This window comes from Oncorhynchus tshawytscha, linkage group LG07, assembly GCF_018296145.1.
Source record: "Oncorhynchus tshawytscha isolate Ot180627B linkage group LG07, Otsh_v2.0, whole genome shotgun sequence".
Lineage (NCBI taxonomy): Eukaryota > Metazoa > Chordata > Actinopteri > Salmoniformes > Salmonidae > Oncorhynchus > Oncorhynchus tshawytscha.
In genome coordinates, this window is record NC_056435.1 from 40,796,079 (window position 1) to 40,810,502 (window position 14,424).

Genomic DNA, 14,424 nt, shown 5'->3' on the forward strand with positions numbered 1-14,424 from the left:
ATAGCGAGTCAGCAAGCTTACGCTCGCTAGGTAGCTAACAGTATGCTTTACCTTGCAATGAAAATGACTTCCTGACAATTAGAATTAGAAACTTATAATATCTGAAAATGTATCAAGACTCTTACCCGTATACATGGATGAACGCTTCAATGCAGACTGGAACCATTTAACTCCGTTTTTTTGGAGCTACATCTTGTTTGGCTAGCGTCTGTCAAGTTACTCCGGTTGGCATGTGCAGAAAGTGGCACTATCTGTCTATAGCGCCTGCTAAATTCAGGGCATCAATGTTGTTTAGAAAAGTAGCAAAACTTTTGTAGTTCTCGATGGCTAATGTTATAGCTATAAAAAAAACTTTGTGGTAGAAAGGACTCTCAAGACATACTGAGCAGCTCACGTTATAGACAGAAGCATACTACATGGCAGACCAATCCAAACTAATCTCCCAGCATGTCCAGCCCATCTTTTATCTCAGCCAATCATAGCTAGCGGGAAGGTTCCTGTATGTTTCCATGTTTAAACCAACTAGGCTCTTAATTTAACAATTGTATTCCTATTTACAGATGGAATACAAGTTTGTTATTAGGGCACATGAAAGTTCACATGTTCTGCCAAAAAACACATTTAGATTTTTCAAATGCCTTTCCTGTGAAGTAGTGACGTTCGGCATACGCCAAGCTTTCTGAAACGGATCATATACAGTGGGGCAAAAAAGTATTTAGTCAGCCACCAATTGTGCAAGTTCTCCCACTTAAAAAGATGAGAGAGGCCTGTAATTGTCATCATAGGTACACTTCAACTATGACAGACAAAATGAGAAGAAGAAATTCCAGAAAATCATATTGTAGGATTTTTTATGAATTTATTTGCAAATTATGGTGGAAAATAAGTATTTGGTCACCTACAAACAAGCAAGATTTCTGGCTCTCACAGACCTGTAACTTCTTCTTTAAGAGGCTCCTCTGTCCTCCACTCGTTACCTATGTTAATGGCACCTGTTTGAACTTGTTATCAGTATAAAAGACAGCTGTCCACAACCTCAAACAGTCACACTCCAAACTCCACTATGGCCAAGACCAAAGAGCTGTCAAAGGACACCAGAAACAAAATTGTAGACCTGCACCAGGCTGGGAAGACTGAATCTGCAATAGGTAAGCAGCTTGGTTTGAAGAAATCAACTGTGGGAGCAATTATTAGGAAATGGAAGACATACAAGACCACTGATAATCTCCCTCGATCTGGGGCTCCACGCAAGATCTCACCCCGTGGGGTCAAAATGATCACAAGAACGGTGAGCAAAAATCCCAGAACCACACAGGGGGACCTAGTGAATGACCTGCAGAGAGCTGGGACCAAAGTAACAAAGCCTACCATCAGTAACACACTATGCCGCCAGGGACTCATATCCTGCAGTGCCAGATGTGTTCCCCTGCTTAAGGCAGTACATGTCCAGGCCCGTCTGAAGTTTGCTAGAGAGCATTTGGATGATCCAGAAGAAGATTGGGAGAATGTCATATGGTCAGATGAAACCAAAATATAACTTTTTGGTAAAAACTCAACTCGTCGTGTTTGGAGGACAAAGGATGCTAAGTTGCGTCCAAAGAACACCATACCTACTGTGAAGCATGGGGTGGAAACATCATGCTTTGGGGCTGTTTTTCTGCAAAGGGACCAGGACGACTGATCCGTGTAAAGGAAAGAATGAATGGGGCCATGTATCTTGAGATTTTGAGTGAAAACCTCCTTCCATCAGCAAGGGCATTGAAGATGAAACGTGGCTGGGTCTTTCAGCATGACAATGATCCCAAACACACCGCCCGGGCAATGAAGGAGTGGCTTCGTAAGAAGCATTTCAAGGTCCTGGAATGGCCTAGCCAGTCACCAGGTCTCAACCCCATAGAAAATCTTTGGAGGGAGTTGAAAGTCTGTATTGCCCAGCAACAGCCCCCAAACATCACTGCTCTAGAGGAGATCTGCATGGAGGAATGGGCCAAAATACCAGCAACAGTGTGTGAAAACCTTGTGAAGACTTACAGAAAACGTTTGACCTCTGTCATTGCCAACAAAGGGTATATAACAAAGTATTGAGATAAACTTTTGTTATTGACCAACTACTTATTTTCCACCATAATTTGCAAATAAATAAATTAAAAATCCTACAATGTGATTTTCTGGATTGTTTTTCCTAATTTTGTCTGTCATAGTTGAAGTGTACCTATGATGAAAATTACAGGCCTCTCTCATCTTTTTAAGTGGGATTAACTTGCACAATTGGTGGCTGACTAAATACTTGTTTGCCCCACTGTATAACCTTGCTGATTTTGTATTGGTATTTTATTAGGATCCCCATTAGCTCTTGCGAAATCAGCAGCTACTCTTCCTTGGGTCCACAATGTTTAAATGTTTAAGTGTAAATGGTGCTGGAACAGCGGAGGCAGTGCTCCTGTTGTCTTTGTGCTGACTTGCACTAACTCTGTGGTTTCTCAATCAGTAGCTGTTTAGTAAACTGTTGAAAACATGAACCTGCTTGACCATGCTGCAGGTCATAACTGTTTGTTAGATGCAATGTTTGCTTTGTGGACTTTACCGGACAGATGTTGCTCTCCAGTTTTGTGATGAAACAAACGGATGTATAGTTGAATTTATCCCGCAACTGTGTGACTTGTCTTTGCCTTATCGTATATCACATTTGCGTAAGAATGAATGGGCTATAGAGCAAACAACGCAATTATCACAACATGGGTTGTAATATGGCCTTCTGTTATATGGCCTTTTTACTGGCTTGGCTTGGCTTCCTCACTGATGTTACCCACACACCACTACTGGCTGCCTTTGGTCAAAACCCAATGATAGATTTCAATTGGAGTAGCGTGGCAAAACGCAAGCAGTTTTGCAAGCAGCGCGGTTACTGTTGCTTGCTCCCATGGGCTGCAGGGCTGGCTTGCAGCTTGAGGCACTAAAAGATAACATTTGCTGAAGTCTTGAGGGGCTGCCACACATGTTTGACCAATGAGCTGAGTTAATCTTGTCAACCTATTAAACAATGTTTTAATGAAAACATTTGAGCTGAAAACAACCAGGACTGCTGGTCTCTCTACACCAGTGGCGGTCGGTGCCGTTTAAGATGAGGGAGGACAATTCTTTTTTTTCGTGAGCATGGCCTTATTTCTATTTTCAGCATACATCTGTCGCTGTTAAATTGAACTTGGTGAATGGAATATGAATGACAGTCTTCCATGACAGGTTTAGGCTACTACATGATACTTTAATTTTCCCTATACCCATCATGAGGTTGCTACAACCTAGCCTATGAATGAAAGTTTACAACATAGGTCCTCACAGGTCGAGACAAAAATTTGAGGTGACAGACAGTGACACATGGACAGAGAGTGACACATTCAATACCGCTTTGCACACTCTTGCCTGTATCTGGCTGATCTTTCACTGAAAGTGTTTGTTTTTTTACAACATCTCTCTCTATCTCTTTCTTGCTTCTCCTTCATTTTGGAATAATTTAATTTGTTCAAAACTGTTTAACTATTGTCTTTCTCTTTGAGTCAACTACTCACCACATTTTACACAGTGCAAGGCTAGCTAGCTGTAGCTTGTGCTTTCAGTACTAGATTCATTCTCTGATCCTTTGATTGGGAGGACAACATGTCAGTTCTGATAGGTTGGAGGAAGTCCTCCAGAAGTTGTCATAATTACTGTGTAAGTCCATTGAAGGTGGTGAGAACCATGAGCCTCATAGGTTTTGTATTAAAGTCAATGTGACTAGCTGTCCTCCGGCTACAACATGGTGCTACCCGACAGAGTGCTGTTGAGGCTACTGTAGACCTTCAATGCAAAACATCAATGATTTGGTGACGTGAATATATTTAGTATAGTTTTATCTAAAAATATTAACTTTTTAAATGTTTGAAAATACATTTTCAATGAAATTCACTGAGGAGGATGGTCCTCCCCTTCCTCCTCTGAGGAGCCTCCAGTGCTCTAAACATGGTAGGCGGATTTTCTCGGGTGCAATTGCCGCTTGCCACCCGGCCATGTGAAGCGCCTTTTTCTGCCACTAGCAAGGCACAGAAATATGTGAACGAGCACCTGTTTTAGAGGCATTACGGTAGAGAGCAAACTATCCCCCAACATATCCTCAACCAACACACAACCCGAATAATTCAACACTGATTTGCTAGCGAAGGAGCGAGCGACAGATGGGATGCCAAAAACTGAGTCGATTATCGTCATTGGGACTTGTGGAGGGGTTAAGATCTGAATAACGGCGAGATAGCAGGATCAGACCAGAGTGAGGAGAGCCGGCAACGAACAGCCCGAAAAGCTGTGTGCTTTCTCTCCATCAACTTCCCCAAGGGCTGCGCATGCAGCCTGTGTGTGAGTTAGTGGCACTAGTATTGTTCTGACTTCACTAGCTACAGTGCCCACTCCTAGAGAGAGAACGCACAACAAAAGACAAGAAAGGAAGGAAGCACGGAGTAACTAACGAAGACGGTTGTCGTTGAAAGTAATGGTCCTGCGATACCAATCTTAGATTCCAAGATTTCTCTCTTTTTGTTATTTTGCCTTGAGTCTTTGTAGCGGTGAGGGGACTCGCCGTGTGGTGTTGCGCCGAGCAGAAGCGGGGCTGTCCACATGGTCCAGCCACTGGTGTGAAAGTTGACTTCTTCAGAAAACAAGAACAGGTTGATACACGTATCTACATATTCTCCATCCCTCCTAATTGTCCTTTCTTCTCCTCTGTCTCTCTGTCCGTGTGTTTTTCCAAGAGTGAAAGTGTGTGCGCGCGTGTTGTTGAGTTCGAACACTGCAAATATTGGACTTGTTTATGGCTATCATTGTTTTCAGCAAAAGTCTTATAAACCAATAATAACAAAATCTTACCCAATATTGAGCGAATGGCTAGGCTATTATTGCCTAATGTGCGTTTCACCAAGGCTGGCATACACGGTAGTCCAAACATGAAACTTTAAATCAGCTACTTTTCAGGCCATGCACTTTGAAGTCGTTCTTCATTTTGTACAATAGAAAAAAGTTTGTCGAAAATGGCAAGGACCCACGAGCGAGTTTCTCGCGACCTCTCCCCTAGATAAACACGTGCTATCAAAATAGCAGATTGCAGTTTTAATATGAAATCCATATACTTTAGTATACATACTTTGGGAATATGCCTACTTGATTTTAATTTTAAAATGTAGGTGTGAAATGATAGTTATAGTTGTAGACTGCAGGAGCAGTGGCTGCATGCTGCCTCGCCGCTTATGGAAGGTGTCAGGTTCACAAACGCTCACATGAAACAACAAAAAGTTTTCAGACAAAGCTGGCCTACAAAGATGTTCGGAGTGAATTTGAATGAAAGCAGCAAATGCACGGAGGTGCACAACCGTCGAACGCTAAACGAGTCCTTTGTAAAATACTTTGATTAATCGCGTCTCCAATAACGGGTGTAAATTTACACATCCATTCAGTCATCGTTTGAATTATTTTTTATCGTTTATTACCCGTTCACCACACACCGAACGAGGTCTCACTAGATTTGCGATTGTTGAATTTGGATTAAAGATACATTTTAAGGGACCACATAAAATATATGATTAGGCCTTTAAATTATTTTATCATTAATTTAGACAAGAACACTAATATGCCTAAATAATTCGTTTTTACGATCAAACTTTTAAATATGTTTAAAGGATGTTGTCTGCTGATTTTGGGCTTGTGTTTTGCAGACTTCAATCCGGGTGGTATGGAAGGTTTGGTCTCAGTCTTTATGGAAGGCTAGTGTCCCTTTTATTTGAATTTATTCACAATTGTGTCAAATACAATAGAGATCTACTGTAATAGTAGGCTATTGTTATTATTGATTCAGTTTACCAAACAATAGGCTATAGGCCTAACCTACTGTTGGTTATACGTGCAATTGTGCTTCAAAATCAAAGTTGGTGTGAAGCGCATGAAACAATTTATGTCGTTGATTATTATTGGTTATTAGCCATGAATAATCTATTCATCAGAATCGGATATACTTACCTATCAGAAAAGCAAAAGGCATGAAAAGCAGAGAAGATCCCATTTTAGCTGATAACGTCTTCGTTTTGTTTTATACAATTATTGTACAACTTCTAAGATAAAGGATAGACACATAGCCTCACAATCTTTATTGATTTAATGATGAAAATATCTATTTTGTAACTGACGCATATGGAATCTATTGGGAATATGAATAACTATACATTTAAAAATATACAAATTCTAAAAAGTTATGCTAGTGTTGAAAAGTTGTCGGGTGCAATAGGACTCATCAACAGAATAGCCAAATGCGCCCCATGCACGAGACCTAATGGCTACTCATTTTAGGCTCTGGATGCGCGCTTTTGTGAGGAGACTCATTTTAACACATTTGAGCATTCCGGCGTTTAGAGTTGTTTTTCTTCGAATATTCATTCTATATCTCATCCTGAAAGTTTTTTGTTTGATTTGTAATGTCCTATAAAAGCATTTAAATAATTTCCTAATCTACTTTCTACTAAATTGATAAATTGATAATTCATTTTAAATAATTGCATTGTCTCAAACAAGTAGGCTATTTTCAACATTTCACAAGGTTATGTAGAAGTTTTCACAGACACCACCGCCATATTGTTGCGGTTGATTTCCTAAATTTGAGCACACCCATATATCTCCCTACATTACCGTCCCTGAGCTCCCTAAATATCAGCCTTCATCTGGGACATTCCTGCACGTCAGACGCAATGATGTCCGGCATGATGGAGAAATGAAATTACAATTATTTGCTATTGGTTGCGGCGCGGTGCCATTGGTCTGTAAGTCATTAAAAAGAAAAAGGCAGATCATTGCCGTTTTTCTTTTGATTGATGGACGCTGGGGCATTTGACATAATTAATTAATTTAGTGTGTTCCCGCTCCCTCTCTCTCTCCATGTTGTTTTGTGGCTCCTGTCCCCCTGTCCTTCGCTCCGAGGCTGTGTGTGCCACGGGTGGCATTTCTGCAACGCGACGGTGACACAGTTTTAATTGCACCACTGATGGAGGTTTAATATACTTTTTAGAGAGAATGAAAGAACTGTATTTCACATTTTATATCCATGTCATATCTCTTCTGCCAGGCAGGAAAACATGGATTTGGTTGGTGGTATGTGTGGTGGCATAAAATATATTCACACCCGGGGACTAGTTATTTGAATTGTTCAAAAACACACCTGGGCTGCTTTTCTTCTCTGAGATCAGTGGGTTATTTATAAAATCATGATGAGCTTTTATTCCTTATGAAAATATAAAATTTAAGGGACTTTGTAATTGAACAAACAAAAGTAATCTGTCTATAGTTAGCCCCACTAATTATTTAAAACCAGACAAATTCTTTGAAAGGGTATTTTAAACGTTTTATTTTACTAAAAGCAGTTCACCTCCTTTAGGTATGTCCAGATTTATTTAGAATGTTTTACCTAATTTAATCTTTCTGATTGTGTTATTCTATTTTCAGTTCTATCTTACTTTGCTCATAACTAAAGTGTTGGGAAATTTCAACTGAACTGATTCCATTTTTTTGGAATGGCTTTAGAGTTTAGGGTGAGAGAAAGCAGGGGATTTCACAGTGGTGTGTGTCATGTTTGCTGTGGTCTAGAGATCCAGACCTGGCTTTAAGACAGGAGAAAGTGGTTGCGTTGGCACAGTTGGTTGGAGCATGATGATTGTAATTCCAGAGTTGTGGGTTTGATTCCCGCATGGGCCACATATACTGAAGATATGACATCATTTGAAGTAGCTTAAGAGAAAAGTGTCAGCGGAATTACTCTATTATCATTATTGAAGATCCTCAGCTCAAACAGACATACATACGTACCTGCTGCTGGGCTGAGAGAGAGACTGGAGCAGTGAGGGTCGCCCCTCTCAGAGAGAAGGAGAGGGGGACATTTTACACTCCATTTGAGATGGTAGTTACCTAGGAATTATTTGAAAATTGTATTTAGATACTAACAGTACTCTCTTACTTTTCTATACATGTGGTATCTAAGAAAGATAATAGGATTTTAGATGAGAACAGTCTGTTTGAATATAATATAAAGAATATGTGAGAAGAGCAGTTTGAGAAAAGGAGAGCTTGTGAGATAATAGACAGGGTATTTGAGAGGGAAAAGAAGTGATTTGGAAATGAAGTGGACACAGCCAGGAAGCTAGAGGTGTCAGAAAAAGGCTGCCTCTCTCTGCTCTATCTGCTATTGTGTCCAGCTGCAGACAGTAAAATCAGACGTTTTTTCCTTCTTTTCCTCGGCAGCTGACAGTTTTTCATGTCCTGTTGTTGAAGTTGTCCTGCACGTTTTTCCGTCTCACACGTTTCTCTTCTGATTGGTTGAGTTTCTATTATTGCTGGATTCTCAGTGTTGTGGATAATATTTTCCTTGAATTTGTGTAGTGTGTAAAATATTTTGGGACTTTCTATTATGTTATATTGTGTAAAAGGAAAGCAAAGTCTGTTCACTATTTGCTGAACAGCATCTGTAATGTCAGTAGTGATTTTGCGAAATGCAACACTGCAGTAATAGTGATTAGATGACACTATCAGGGTGGGACAGAGAGACAAACTTTATGTGTTTGAACGTGTTTTGCTTGTAGTTAGGCAAAGTTTGTGTGTGTCTGGTCTGTAGTCAGGGTTTTAACTGGCTGTGTGTCAGAGCCTGGGTGTGTCTGGTCTGTAGTCAGGGTTTTAACTGGCTGTGTGTCAGAGCCTGGGTGTGTCTGGTCTGTAGTCAGGGTTTTAACTGGCTGTGTGTCAGAGCCTGGGTGTGTCTGGTCTGTAGTCAGGGTTTTAACTGGCTGTGTGTCAGAGCCTGGGTGTGTCTGGTCTGTAGTCAGGGTTTTAACTGGCTGTGTGTCAGAGCCTGGGTGTGTCTGGTCTGTAGTCAGGGTTTTAACTGGCTGTGTTTCAGAGCCTGGGTGTGTCTGGTCTGTAGTCAGGGTTTTAACTGGCTGTGTGTCAGAGCCTGGGTGTGTCTGGTCTGTAGTCAGGGTTTTAACTGGCTGTGTGTCAGAGCCTGGGTGTGTCTGGTCTGTAGTCAGGGTTTTAACTGGCTGTGTTTCAGAGCCTGGGTGTGTCTGGTCAGGGTTTTAACTGGCTGTGTGTCAGAGCCTGGGTGTGTCTGGTCTGTAGTCAGGGTTTTAACTGGCTGTGTGTCAGAGCCTGGGTGTGTCTGGTCTGTAGTCAGGGTTTTAACTGGCTGTGTGTCAGAGCCTGGGTGTGTCTGGTCTGTAGTCAGGGTTTTAACTGGCTGTGTGTCAGAGCCTGGGTGTGTCTGGTCTGTAGTCAGGGTTTTAACTGGCTGTGTGTCAGAGCCTGGGTGTGTCTGGTCTGTAGTCAGGGTTTTAACTGGCTGTGTGTCAGAGCCTGGGTGTGTCTGGTCTGTAGTCAGGGTTTTAACTGGCTGTGTGTCAGAGCCTGGGTGTGTCTGGTCTGTAGTCAGGGTTTTAACTGGCTGTGTGTCAGAGCCTGGGTGTGTCTGGTCTGTAGTCAGGGTTTTAACTGGCTGTGTGTCAGAGCCTGGGTGTGTCTGGTCTGTAGTCAGGGTTTTAACTGGCTGTGTGTCAGAGCCTGGGTGTGTCTGGTCTGTAGTCAGGGTTTTAACTGGCTGTGTGTCAGAGCCTGGGTGTGTCTGGTCTGTTTTAGTCTGGGTTTTAACTGGCTGTGTGTCAGAGCCTGGGTGTGTCTGGTCTGTAGTCAGGGTTTTTGGCTGTGTGTCAGAGCCTGGGTGTGTCTGGTCTGTAGTCAGGGTTTTAACTGGCTGTGTGTCAGAGCCTGGGTGTGTCTGGTCTGTAGTCAGGGTTTTAACTGGCTGTGTGTCAGAGCCTGGGTGTGTCTGGTCTGTAGTCAGGGTTTTAACTGGCTGTGTGTCAGAGCCTGGGTGTGTCTGGTCTGTAGTCAGGGTTTTAACTGGCTGTGTGTCAGAGCCTGGGTGTGTCTGGTCTGTAGTCAGGGTTTTAACTGGCTGTGTGTCAGAGCCTGGGTGTGTCTGGTCTGTAGTCAGGGTTTTAACTGGCTGTGTGTCAGAGCCTGGGTGTGTCTGGTCTGTAGTCAGGGTTTTAACTGGCTGTGTGTCAGAGCCTGGGTGTGTCTGGTCTGTAGTCAGGGTTTTAACTGGCTGTGTGTCAGAGCCTGGGTGTGTCTGGTCTGTAGTCAGGGTTTTAACTGGCTGTGTGTCAGAGCCTGGGTGTGTCTGGTCTGTAGTCAGGGTTTTAACTGGCTGTGTGTCAGAGCCTGGGTGTGTCTGGTCTGTAGTCAGGGTTTTAACTGGCTGTGTGTCAGAGCCTGGGTGTGTCTGGTCTGTAGTCAGGGTTTTAACTGGCTGTGTGTCAGGCCTGGGTGTTGGTCTGTAGTCAGGGTTTTAACTGGTTGTGTGTCAGAGCCTGGGTGTGTCTGGTCTGTAGTCAGGGTTTTAACTGGCTGTGTGTCAGAGCCTGGGTGTGTCTGGTCTGTAGTCAGGGTTTTAACTGGCTGTGTTTCAGAGCCTGGGTGTGTCTGGTCTGTAGTCAGGGTTTTAACTGGCTGTGTGTCAGAGCCTGGGTGTGTCTGGTCTGTAGTCAGGGTTTTAACTGGCTGTGTGTCAGAGCCTGGGTGTGTCTGGTCTGTAGTCAGGGTTTTAACTGGCTGTGTGTCAGAGCCTGGGTGTGTCTGGTCTGTAGTCAGGGTTTTAACTGGCTGTGTGTCAGAGCCTGGGTGTGTCTGGTCTGTAGTCAGGGTTTTAACTGGCTGTGTTTCAGAGCCTGGGTGTGACTAAAACATGTTCCAGATTGTCAAAAAATATGTACAATAAACACGCTATAAACACTTGAATGCTTTACTATAAAATGATACAACTGTATTGACTGCTGTATTGTAATATGAATCTGACTGCTTCAAAACATTCCATTTGGGGCTTAATTAATGCACACCAACTTTATTGTGGTGGTCCATCAACATAATATAAGTGTTCCTACCATGAGTGTGTGTGTGTGTGTGTGTGTGTGTGTGTGTGTGTGTGTGTGTGTGTGTGTGTGTGTGTGTGTGTGTGTGTGTGCGTGCGTGCGTGCGTGTGTGTGTGTGTGCGTGCGTGTGTGTGTGTGTGTGTGTATACGAGTGCCCATTCAAAATTCACATGGGCTCCAGTCAAGTGAGATGGACAGTAGTTTGTGAAGTTTTTCATGTCCTGAGCATTGCTAATATTGAACACTTTTCTGAGGACTCGCTCTGTCTGTCTGTCTCTCTATCCCCCTCTACATTAAACCTCTCCTGCCAGACCAAAACTACTGCTGCCCATTGGTTGAGTGGCTTTATCTACTGCTCCAAAGTGTTTTTAAAGAGAGGTGGAAAGCCAGCGATACATGTGTAGGATTTGACCCAGTGGATATCCTGCTTTTTGCCTCCATCACAGTACTTCCATTAAAACAGATTCTGTGGAAAAAGGACAAATGAAATGCTTATGTTTGCAGTTCATAGTCAATGCATGTGTTGGCTGTTTTTTTTTGAGGAAGCCCAAAAGTCTGGAAAATGTGTTGTTTTTTTAATCAAAAAATCAAAATCAATCAGTTAAGAATTGAAATGTTGAAGTTTTAAAGCTTTGTTATGTGTGTGGAGGTAGCTAGCTGGTGATGAGAGTGCTGGCTGTGGTCATCAGTTAGGTGATTGACGTGAGTGTTGAGCCGCCGCCACATTGCCTTAGTTTCAACCATGATTACACATGTGGTTCTAATTGAACCTGTTATTGGGGAGAACGAGAGGCCCGACTATTTTTGTGTGTTTGTGTGTGCATGCGCACGTGTGCGCTTGTGTGCATGTCTATTTGTGTGTGTCTATTTGTATTTGTGCACGTCTATTTGTGTGTGTGCATGTGATTTTGTGTGTGTGCATGTCTATTTGTGTGTGTGCATGTCTATTTGTGTGTGTGTGTGTGTCTATTTGTGTGTGTGCATGTCTATTTGTGTGTGTCTATTTGTATTTGTGCACGTCTATTTGTGTGTGTGTGCATGTGATTTTGTGTGTGTGCATGTCTATTTGTGTGTGTGCACGTCTATTTGTGTGTGTGTGCATGTCTATTTGTGTGTGTGCATGTCTATTTGTGTGTGTGCATGTCTATTTGTGTGTGTGCATGTCTATTTGTGTGTGTGCATGTCTATTTGTGTGTGTGCATGTCTATTTGTGTGTGTGCACGTCTATTTGTGTGTGTGTGCATGTGATTTTGTGTGTGTGCACGTCTATTTGTGTGTGTGCATGTCTATTTGTGTGTGTGCATGTCTATTTGTGTGTGTCTATTTGTATTTGTGCACGTCTATTTGTGTGTGTGTGCATGTCTATTTGTGTGTGTGCATGTCTATTTGTGTGTGTGTGCATGTCTATTTGTGTGTGTGTGCATGTCTATTTGTGTGTGTGCATGTCTATTTGTGTGTGTGTGCATGTCTATTTGTGTGTGTGTGCATGTCTATTTGTGCGTGTGCATGTCTATTTGTGTGTGTGCATGTCTATTTGTGTCTGTGTACATGTGATTTTGTGTGTGTGCACGTCTATTTGTGTGTGTGTGCATGTGATTTTGTGTGTGTGCACGTCTATTTGTGTGTGCATGTGATTTTGTGTGTGTGCACGTCTATTTGTGTGTGTGTGCATGTGATTTTGTGTGTGTGCACGTCTATTTGTGTGTGTGTGCATGTGATTTTGTGTGTGTGCACGTCTATTTGTGTGTGTGTGCATGTGATTTTGTGTGTGTGTGCATGTCTATTTGTGTGTGTGCATGTGATTTTGTGTGTGTGCATGTGATTTTGTGTGTGTGTGCATGTCTATTTGTGTGTGTGCATGTGATTTTGTGTGTGTGCATGTGATTTTGTGTGTGTGCATGTCTATTTGTGTGTGTGCATCTCTATTTGTGTGTGTGTGCATGTGATTTTGTGTGTGTGCATGTCTATTTGTGTGTGTGCATTTCTATTTGTGTGTGTGCATGTCTATTTGTGTGTGCATGTCTATTTGTGTGTGTGTGCATGTGATTTTGTGTGTGTGCATGTCTATTTGTGTGTGTGCATGTCTATTTGTGTGTGTGTGCATGTCTATTTGTGTGTGTGCATGTCTATTTGTGTGTGTGTGCATGTCTATTTGTGTGTGTGCATGTCTATTTGTGTGTGTGCATGTCTATTTGTGTCTGTGCATGCCAAAAGCTGACCTGTGGATTAGGGAAAGTAAAGCCAGCAGAATCCGACTGACACAGCATCTCTAGTCCAGAGGAAGACAGAGAAAAGCAGGAGAATGAAGAGAGAAAAGGGGAAAGACAAGTTGTGGAACGAGGGAGCGAGCCGTGGACCAGAGGAGGGCAGAGGGGAGGATATTCTGGGATGCCCTGGGTAGATTTTAGGGTGATTCACAGCAGTCTATTGAGTGTAGAAGAGGAGAGGGAGAGAGACAGACAGACAGATAGATGGAGAGAGCGAGATAATTTGTGATAGAGAGAGAGATTCAGAGTGTGAGCCTCTTAAGAGCTGATGGATGTGGGAGGGAGTGACCCTGCAGCACAGAGAGAGGAAGGGACCGCTTCCTATGGGCCTGGGGAATGGGAAAGAGGGAGAGAGAGAAAGAGAGAGAGAGAGAAGAGGACGGAAATGACAGTATGTGTGTAGCAGGCAGGCAGGCGTGGGTCATGATGTGTGGAAGCATTAGATCAGCGTCTCCTGAGAGAGCTTGGCAGCCACAGGCCAGCTTTATGACCCATTACTGGAGAGACTGGAGACAGAGCGAGAGATGGAGGGACCAAGAAAGAAAGGATAGAAGGGACCGTGCCTGTGGCTGGACCTTTAGCTGGAGATGGGACTGTAGCAGTGAGCAGGGCCAGGGTCTGGGCTGGTGGAGGCCTGGGGAAGGACTACGGCTGGGACAGTGAGGGAAAGTGAAATGTGTCTTCTGCATTTAACCCAACCCCTCTGAATCAGAGAGGTGCGGGGGGCTGCCTTAAATCAACATCCACGTCTTAGTGCCTGGGGAACAGTGTGTTAACTGCTTTGCTCAGGGGCAGAATGACAGATTTTTACCTTGTCAGCTCGGGGATTCGATCTAGCAACCTTCCAGTTACTGACCCAATTCTCTAACCAGGAGAGGGAGATGACTGGAGCTGAAACTGGAATAGGAGAAGAGACTGAGAGGATGAGGTAGATGTAGAGTTTTAGTAACATGGGACAGGTCCAATAATCTTGGACAGGGCCATGGCAATTAGCTGCTATAACCTAACCTCAGCACAACCTGGCTGTACCTGTATCTGGGTGGAGATGGAGCTGGGAGTCTGCTGACTGTGTGATGACACACATCATGGCCACCATGGAGAAGTGACATGGATGGACAGAGTGTGGATGTAGGGAAATGTAGCATGAGAAGGAGTGTGTGCATGGGAGACAGATA

The 14,424-nt window shown here is 43.2% G+C and overlaps 1 protein-coding gene across 4 annotated transcripts in view; it reads left to right on the forward strand.

The window, feature by feature from the left end:
• Positions 1 to 4,141: 4,141 nt before the first annotated feature.
• The window catches only part of foxp4 (forkhead box P4), a 195,236-nt gene continuing 184,953 nt past the window's right edge, over positions 4,142 to 14,424 (forward strand). For all 4 annotated transcript variants that reach the window (XM_042324411.1, XM_042324412.1, XM_042324413.1 and 1 more), the window contains exon 1: positions 4,142 to 4,694. The gene's annotated coding sequence lies outside the window, so the exon portion shown is untranslated. The remainder of the gene's footprint in view (positions 4,695 to 14,424) is intronic.